An 8,509-nucleotide genomic window follows, 5' to 3' on the forward strand; every position below is an offset into this window, starting at 1 on the left:
GCTTTGAAACCCTTCAATAACTACCCACTGCTTGAGGGATATAGACCCTCTACGATCTGGCCTCTGCCCACCTGTCTGCATTGGGCACACCATCCCATTACCACTCAAACCCTGAGCTTTTGAGACGTGTAACTTCTTTTTAACATCATTACTTTGATAATGTTTAAATCCACCAAAGTTACTTTTGATATATAGATCAGAAAACATGGGGGGAAAAAAAAGAAAAGAAAACATGCTCTTTATTTGTTTTGCCTAAACATGGATTTCTATCTAAAGTGTACCCTCTTCTCTTTTTAAATGTGCTCTTCTTGAAAGCAAGGACATTAGACTAAATATATTTCTATCACTCCTGCAGTGTCCTGCATACAGTAGATGCTCAATATATATATTTTAACAATGTCACTGTTGACTATTATTTTACAGACTTGCATGTTCTTTCTCTTGCAAATAAAATTATGTTATGAGACCACAGTATTTCTTATTCATATAATTTGATGGGAGGAAAGACAAAATAAACTATAAATTCAATTTACAGACTTACTTATTGAGGAAATTGAGATATTACTAAGTAAAATATAGCTATCCAGTCCAGCTCTTTCAAAAGACAAATATGTAAAAATATAGCTATTGCTAAAACCAGTTTGTGACATGCTTTCTCAGTTTACTTAATGTGATTATAGCTTGTAATCAATATATACACAACAGAATTCCCAAGCAACACACAAATCTTTAAAAGAAATTGATGAGAATAAACTGTTTTTGCTAAAAACTTGGGACTTTAACCAAAACATAAATTTTAATTTTAGAAGGAAACAAAATTCATTGAATCATAGTTACCCAGTAGCTTCAAGCATATTTACCAAATCTAAATTCATTACAGGAGATATAAATACATATAAATGTGAATTTATCATTTAAAAGAATTTACATTATAATTTGAATTCTTGAGGGTCCAATATTTCTTTTGTTTTGTGAGTGAATCTCAGGATTTTCTGGTTCAAAGGCCCAGGGTTTTGGCCTAGTACCAGTGTGGAATGAAGACTCTATCTTACAAAATCCTGTACAACAAACACATCCTATCTTCTCTCTCTCTCTCTCCTTTTATTAATCAGAGTCCTGTACTTCCCATTGTACTAGATCCATAGAAATATTTCATTTGAAAATCAAAACTATCCACTTTGGTCTCAACTGTCAAGAAAATTCTTAGAAAATTTGAAACTAGTAATAAAATTGGACTTGCAGAATTCTTTCAGTTTTCAGTATTAGCAAGTCATGTAAATACAGGACTTATCCATATTCCCATCTATACTTACGTTTATCAACCACTAGTTCATGTTTAATTCTTCTCCAGTTGTGTGTGCTCATCTCAAGGGCACCCTCCCATTTGCGATTTACTATTTCATCTGAATATACCTTGATTTCTAGTCTGGTGCTATGTTCAGAGTGCTCAAAAAATGTGTTTCAATATGTGAATAAATCTGGGAATACCTATCTTTTAAATCATAAATATATGAATAAAAATAATTCAGTGGATTGTAAAATTAGGTTGGTCACTACCATATCTTTCAAAACTCTGTAAACAGTGGTTGGAATGAATAGACTGTTTGGAACATATTTTAATTAAAATTCACATGCAACCCATGTATTAATATGTACTAGACCATGTAGTCTACATAGATTTATTGGTATGAAAATTATCTAAGCATTTTCAAGGCTTGAAATACATAGAGTCCAAAGAACTAATACTTCATTCATCATGAAAGACGAGTTTGCTTGATGAGAGCATGGACCAGGCGTTCACCACATGAAAACATTTTAGTGCAACCACCTCTACCAAACACCGTACTTCTCGTTCTCGCTCAGTAGTGGAAAAGCTGCCATAAGCAAACGAAAACACCTTTGTGGTAATCGATAAGTAGCATTAGCGCTACATATATTATAATTCCAACTAAGCTGGGTCTGTCTTTGCTTTATGTTCCAACGTACAGCTTTCTCATTTGGTGATGTCGAGAGAATGAAAAATGTGCTGTTTATAAAATGAAGTATTGGGGCACCTGGGTGGCGCAGCGGTTGGGCGCCTGCCTTTGGCTCAGGGCGTGATCCCGGCGTTGTGGGATCGAGCCCCACATCGGGCTCCTCCACTGTGAGCCTGCTTCTTCCTCTCCCACTCCCCCTGCTTGTGTTCCCTCTCTCACTGGCTGTCTCTATCTCTGTCGAATAAATAAATAAAAATATTTTTTAAATAAATAAATAAAATGAAGTATTGAGTTTGCTTTAATATCACATCTTAACAAAAACACTCTCAAAATGTGGAAGCATGCCTTCAAGTTTAATAGAATAATGTATATTGGAAAGGGATAGAAACAAATTATTTGTTATACATATATTATAAAAATATTTATTTAAAGACAAAGAAATATAATTCCACAAAACCACTGAAATTGAACTGTTGTAGCTTTTAATGTTCTCAACCAGTCTTTACTTACACGCCAACCTAATTTTTACATATGGTAATGATAGATTAGAATAAACTTATAGTTTTGTAAGGTAGAGTTTAGGTAACGTTTTCATGTCATTTGCAACAATTCACTTTATTATTGACACAGAATTCCAACATACAGCTGCTTTTTTTTAAAGATCTATATAGTTTGTTTGAACAGTTATTAGTTTTCTCCAGGTTCTGAAAATCCATTTATTAATTAGAAATAAGCTGACAGATGAGACAGGAAAAAAAAAACCCTATTTATTAAAATCAACACACCTCCTCTTTTACTTCATTTCCTGGATTCTTGACTCTTTAATCCAATTAGCATTAGGTTGTGGAGTATGAAAGAGAATCTGCACAATCATTACTCAATTAAGGGTGCTTTCTAATGACCTGTGTGTCACCCTTTTGCTCTAGCCTTGTTACTTTTCCTTCCAGTTAGGAAACAAAGCAAATCTTTTCTTTATCTTAACTGCGTGAAAAGGTGATTTTAATTCAGTTATAGATTATCAAAAGTAATGCTACACTAACAAACTCTTGGTGACAGCAGACAGACAGATCAGTGGTTGCCCTGGGGAAAGAGGGTGGCTCGGACGAAGCTGGGGGCAGAAGGAATCACCCACCGAGGGCAAGAGGAAGCTTGGGGAGGTGATGGAAATATTCACTGTCTTCATCAACCTGGTGGTTTCAGGGATACATACAGATGTCAGAGCTTATCCGATTGTACCTTTAATCATGATTTCTTGCATGCCAATTATCCCTTAATAAAGCTGTAAAAAAAAAGTAGTTCTGTTATAAAAGTAAAGGTAATTATTAAAGTAAAAGTAATTATCAAATGACTGATTTATACCATGTTCCTCAAGGGGTAAGAGTTTTTCCCTCTACCTCATTTTATTTGTGATGTAAATTAGAAAATTTAGGGAATCTTACCTAAGGCAAGCATAGCTTTCTACGGATTATTTTGCTTGTTTTCTATTACAATTCATAGTTGCAACCTACCGTTATCATTAAAAAATGCCAAAGCAAAGAATAGGATTTTTAACCAAAAATTTTAGAAATGTACTAAAGTCATACATCGTTTTGAGTTCACAAATCGTGTTTGGCTGATATCTTTATGATCTTGGTCTTTGATCCTCTTGTTCTTCAGTTTGGTGATTAAAATTTAAAACCTCACATTTATTATTTTTTATACTCCCCACTTAAGATTAATTATGATTGTTTCATATTTCCATTATACATATTTAATAAATTTAAGTCTTTCCCTGGAAAGGATGTCAAACAAGATCCTTAAGGATGACTTTACAACTGTCACAAGTCTGGGAGAAATTGCCCCTCATTATGTATCAAGTGACTTTGGTCTAGAAAGGAGCATAAATTTAAAAACGAAAACGGAAGAAAGAAAAGATGAGAGGACAGAAAGGGATGAAGAAAGATGGCTAATTTAAACGGAACTGTAACCCATGTACAGCCCTCCTCCTTTTTATAGGGACATATTCAAGGAGCTCTGCTTAGTTGAAAGGCTTGTCACCTTCTGGGACAGCATACCCCCAGCAGAGAGAGAGCCTGCACTGGGGAGGAACAATCCGAGAGGCTGGTGCTCAGCCTCACACCCCAACCACCGCACACATATTTTTATCAGGCTTCAAATAAATAGAAGAACTGGTATAGCATTGCAACAAAACATCTGCAAATTGTGCATTTATAATTCCTTAAGATAAACTGATGGGTATTGTACTCAGCCTGACCCAGCCAAACCTGCTTCAGCACAAGGCAGTAAAATCACAAACTGGAATTTTGAAATTAAGGTTTTGAAATGCAGAGAATCAAAACGATTAAATATTGACATCAACCACAATACATTCTTCTTCTTCTTTTTTAATTCTTCTTCTATTAAAGTGAAAATTGCAAAACACATTTAGTAGTTTCCCACAGTAAGTAACTGAGATATAGTGAAATCTTTATTCTAGACCTTTTTTTTTAGCGAATTAGTTCAGCATGGCACATGCTGGATTCCACACAGAGGGCATATCGCTTGCTGAGCAATTTGCCCTGCAGAATAGCTGCTGTGCTGCCTTGCTTCAGGCAAAGTACTAAACTAAATTTCTGTCTCCCATCATCAGTGACAGTAGAACAGTTGGAAATTAAAGATTTCAAGATATATTACAATGCTTTCCTGAAAGAAATAATTTTTATACATAAAACAGCAAAAGTATTATTTCTTTAAAGATTTACTTATTTCTTTTAGAGAGAGAGAGTGAGGGGCGTAGGGCAGAGGGAAAAGGAGAAACTTAAACCGACTCGGCATTGAGCTCAGAGCCCGAGGTGGGGCTTGATCTCACCACCCTGAGATCAGGGCCCTAACATCATGACCCCGAGATCAGGACTTGAGCGGAAACCAAGAGTCAGTCAGGTAACTGCACCACCCAGCTGCCCTAATGGCAAAAGTATTCTTTTTTTTTTTAAAAGATTTTATTTATTTGACACAGAGAGAGATAGCCAGTGAGAGAGGGAACACAAGCAGGGGGAGTGGGAGAGGAAGAAGCAGGCTCCCAGCAGAGGAGCCTGATGTGGGGCTCGATCCCATAACGCCGGGATCATGCCCTGAGCCGAAGGCAGACGCTTAACGACTGAGCCACCCACGCACCATGGCAAAAGTATTCTTAAGAAAACTTTGGAGAAAAAAATATATTCTTATCAACCCTACATGAGAACTATGTTAATTTTCTCACTACTTTCCTCATATTTTTATGTCATTGTAACCTGATATTAGAATATATTTTATGTAAAATATTGGGACGCTGGGGTGGCTCAGTCGGTGAAGCATCTGCCTTGGGCTCAGGTTATGATCCCAGGGTCCTGGGATCAAGCCCTGCATCGGGCTCCCTGCTCAGCAGGGAATCTGCTTCTCCCTCTGCCTCTGCCCCTCCCCACTGCTCATGCACTCTCTCGCTCTCTCTCTCAAATAAATAAAAATCTTTAAAAATTAAAAAAATAAAAATATGATCTTTGGCTTTCCACTTACACTAAAAAGCCTTAGTATACACAGGTTTCTGTAAATTGGTACTTGTGGCTTGCTCAGGATTTTGTCTATACCCAACTAAAAGTTGGTACTAAAAGTTGGTACTAAAAGTACCTCACTTAGCAAGCTGGAAAATCTACAACACCTGGTTGTAACCCGCCTGGTTTGCTCTCCTATAAAGTAAATGTAAACCAGTGGTTTGGCACCATGTTGAAAGAGATTCACACACGTGTCATGAAATCTAGGGTCACAAGCTGCTCTTATCACATCTTCCTCCCACAACTGACTTTTGGTACAAATAGTTTGCTCTAGTAAGTTGAGAGAAATAGAAGAGGGGCCTAGAACTCAGGGAAGGTATACCCGTTTGTGCAAATTGTGGGAAATAACTACTCAACTTCCTTTTTTTTTTTTTTAAGATTTATTTATTTATTTGAGAGAGAGGGAGAGAGCATGAGGGGGGAGGAGCAGAGGGAGAGAATCCCTAAGCAGACTCCCTGCTGGGTGTGGAGCACGTCGTGGGGCTCGTCGTGGGGCTCGATCCCATGACCCATGAGATCATGACCTGAGCCAAAACCAAGAGTTGGACACCCAACTGACTGAGCCACCCAGGCGCCCCACTGCTCAACTTCTTGTAACATTAGGACAGTTTACAAGGGTTTCAGAACATTCAAGCAGTAGGTTATTGAACTATTTGCTTGTTCTTTAGTGCTAAAATATTTACATGACATGACACTATTTTGCTGACCAAGAAAAGTATCCATACTAAAAGAAAATTAATCTGAGAAAAAAATCAACTGCTTTTAAACAGAGACGTAAGATTAGTAAATGAAAAGAAGGTACTGTACTTAATATATCTGATATTAGTAAAGCATTCATGTGAACACCTCACTGCTTATGCTCAACATAATTCTACACCTGACAATATTTTAATCTTCCTTTTTGAAGTGAAAGTTATATATTTAAAGATTCGTATTTCTTAGGTTAATTTTCATTTTATTTCTTATTTTACTAGTTTCTCTGTTTTGATAAAATGTTCTCCATTTTCCCCCTGAAAACTGAGAGTATTTATTACTTTCAAGGTCACCTTTAAAAATATTAACACTGGATCTACCATCCAATAATATGTCTGTAAACCTTAATCCTCTGCTGAGAAAATAAAGGAATCCCATTTAATTGAGAAGTTACCATTTGACACACTAGCAGATTAACAACACTCAAGTAATTAGACTATATGACACACTGAATAGACTTTACACTGTCTTCAATGCTTTAAAAACCAATTCGGAATTTCAGAGTCTCTTTCCCACCACCATAGTCAATCATCACGCATTCCAGCTATTACTGACGTTACTACATGCTAGGCACGACGCTAGGCACAAGAAATGAAATGACAAATGGATGCACAAACGTGGACTCCGATCTCTAGGAACTTGCATCAAGTAATACTGAATGGGTAGATAAAAGAGCCGCACACCAAAGCTTTGTAGTCAAGGGCATGCCACGTGTTGGAGAGTTTACCGTGCATACCGTTAACCTGAAGCAAGACCATTATTTTCTGCTGCTCTTTTCATCAGTTCTTAGTTTATTTGCTAGTGCCCGTAACTTAGTCAATTTGAATTGATTTATTCAGTACAACTTCATGTAACCATATGAATGCTTTACAGACATCAAACATATAAAGTATAATAACTTCATCTATTAATCTTATAGTTCTGTTTAAAAGCGGTTATTTTTTTTTTTTTTAGATTTTTCTTAGCACGAATGTTTTTATTGATCATGAAGATAGTGTCGTGTCATTTATATATTTTGCTTGCTCGGACATATGTTCAGGATTTTTAAGAGCATGTTAGTTCAGCTTATCAGTCGTAATGGACGAGAATCACTAGTCTGTTTCCCAAACCTGTTATTTCCCAGTAGGAAATATGAGGTCATCTGTCTTCTTGACCCAGAAGGCACAAATTATCCAACTACAGAGAGAAGAGTTTTTGCTGTGTATCTGGTATCTAATTTTTTTTCTCCACCCAGATTTAGTCCATGAAAAACATACCTGATAGAGCTGAAAGATATGGAGACGGTGGGCCAAATAATTCTGGAAAGTCTAGCTTCATTTACATTCTCTTCTCTGATTGTGCCTTAGGCCTGATGCTTGCAAGAGCAGATAAGTAGTGGATTTAGGGGAAGACAGGCTGGAGAGCAGGCGGTCCTTAGAGAAATGTTCCCCACCAGAATTGTGCACCCCCAGGCCAGCTGGCTTTGGCAAAAAGGGCTGCCCTCAAGGACCATGCAACCTGGGGAAGGGTGTGGGGTTTCATTCATCATCTTTTGTTACCCTCCACTTCTTTTCCATTGTTTTCTGAGTTAAAGATACTGGCTACTTGCTAAAAATCAGCCCCTGGGGGCACAAGCAAAGAAGACAGTGTCAGGATTGACCTTGAAGTTTAGGCAGCAGGAGGAGGAAAGTGAGGGTCTGATGTAGGTGAAGGAAAGAGACACGTAATAGGGACAACTGATTATAGGTTCCAACGGCATGGAAGGATTGTTGGAATTGAGGTAGTAAGAGAAATGAGGGAGAAAGAGTAAGAAAGTTGAGGAATGGGGGTGGTGGCATGGGGTTCAGGGGGGAGCCAGTTTAAGGTTTAAGGCTACAGGGTGGCCACAGGAGGGAGTGGCTGACATTGTGATGGACAGTCTTTAAAGGGGAACAGCAAGGTGGAAATAAACAAGATCTATCATCCTTAGTGCAAAGATGCCTTCCAGGAAATAAGGTGCTAACTGAACCACTTCTATGGAGGGGATTCATTATTGCCTGGCCTCGGAGATACATTTCTGACAGCACTTACCTACTGTCAACATAGGTTAACATACAAATAGGGATTTATTGGCTGAGAGCTCTATTTTATCTACATCTTTTAGAATTTTCCTAATGGACCAAGTGGGACATGACCCCCATCTATCTCATCGCTCAACTCACCTAGGGCTGCAGAGCACAGCAGCTTTACACTGGA

This window comes from Ursus americanus, chromosome 9 (assembly GCF_024610735.1).
Source record: "Ursus americanus isolate L20-20 chromosome 9, mUrsAme1.1.p, whole genome shotgun sequence".
Taxonomy (NCBI): Eukaryota; Metazoa; Chordata; class Mammalia; order Carnivora; family Ursidae; genus Ursus; species Ursus americanus.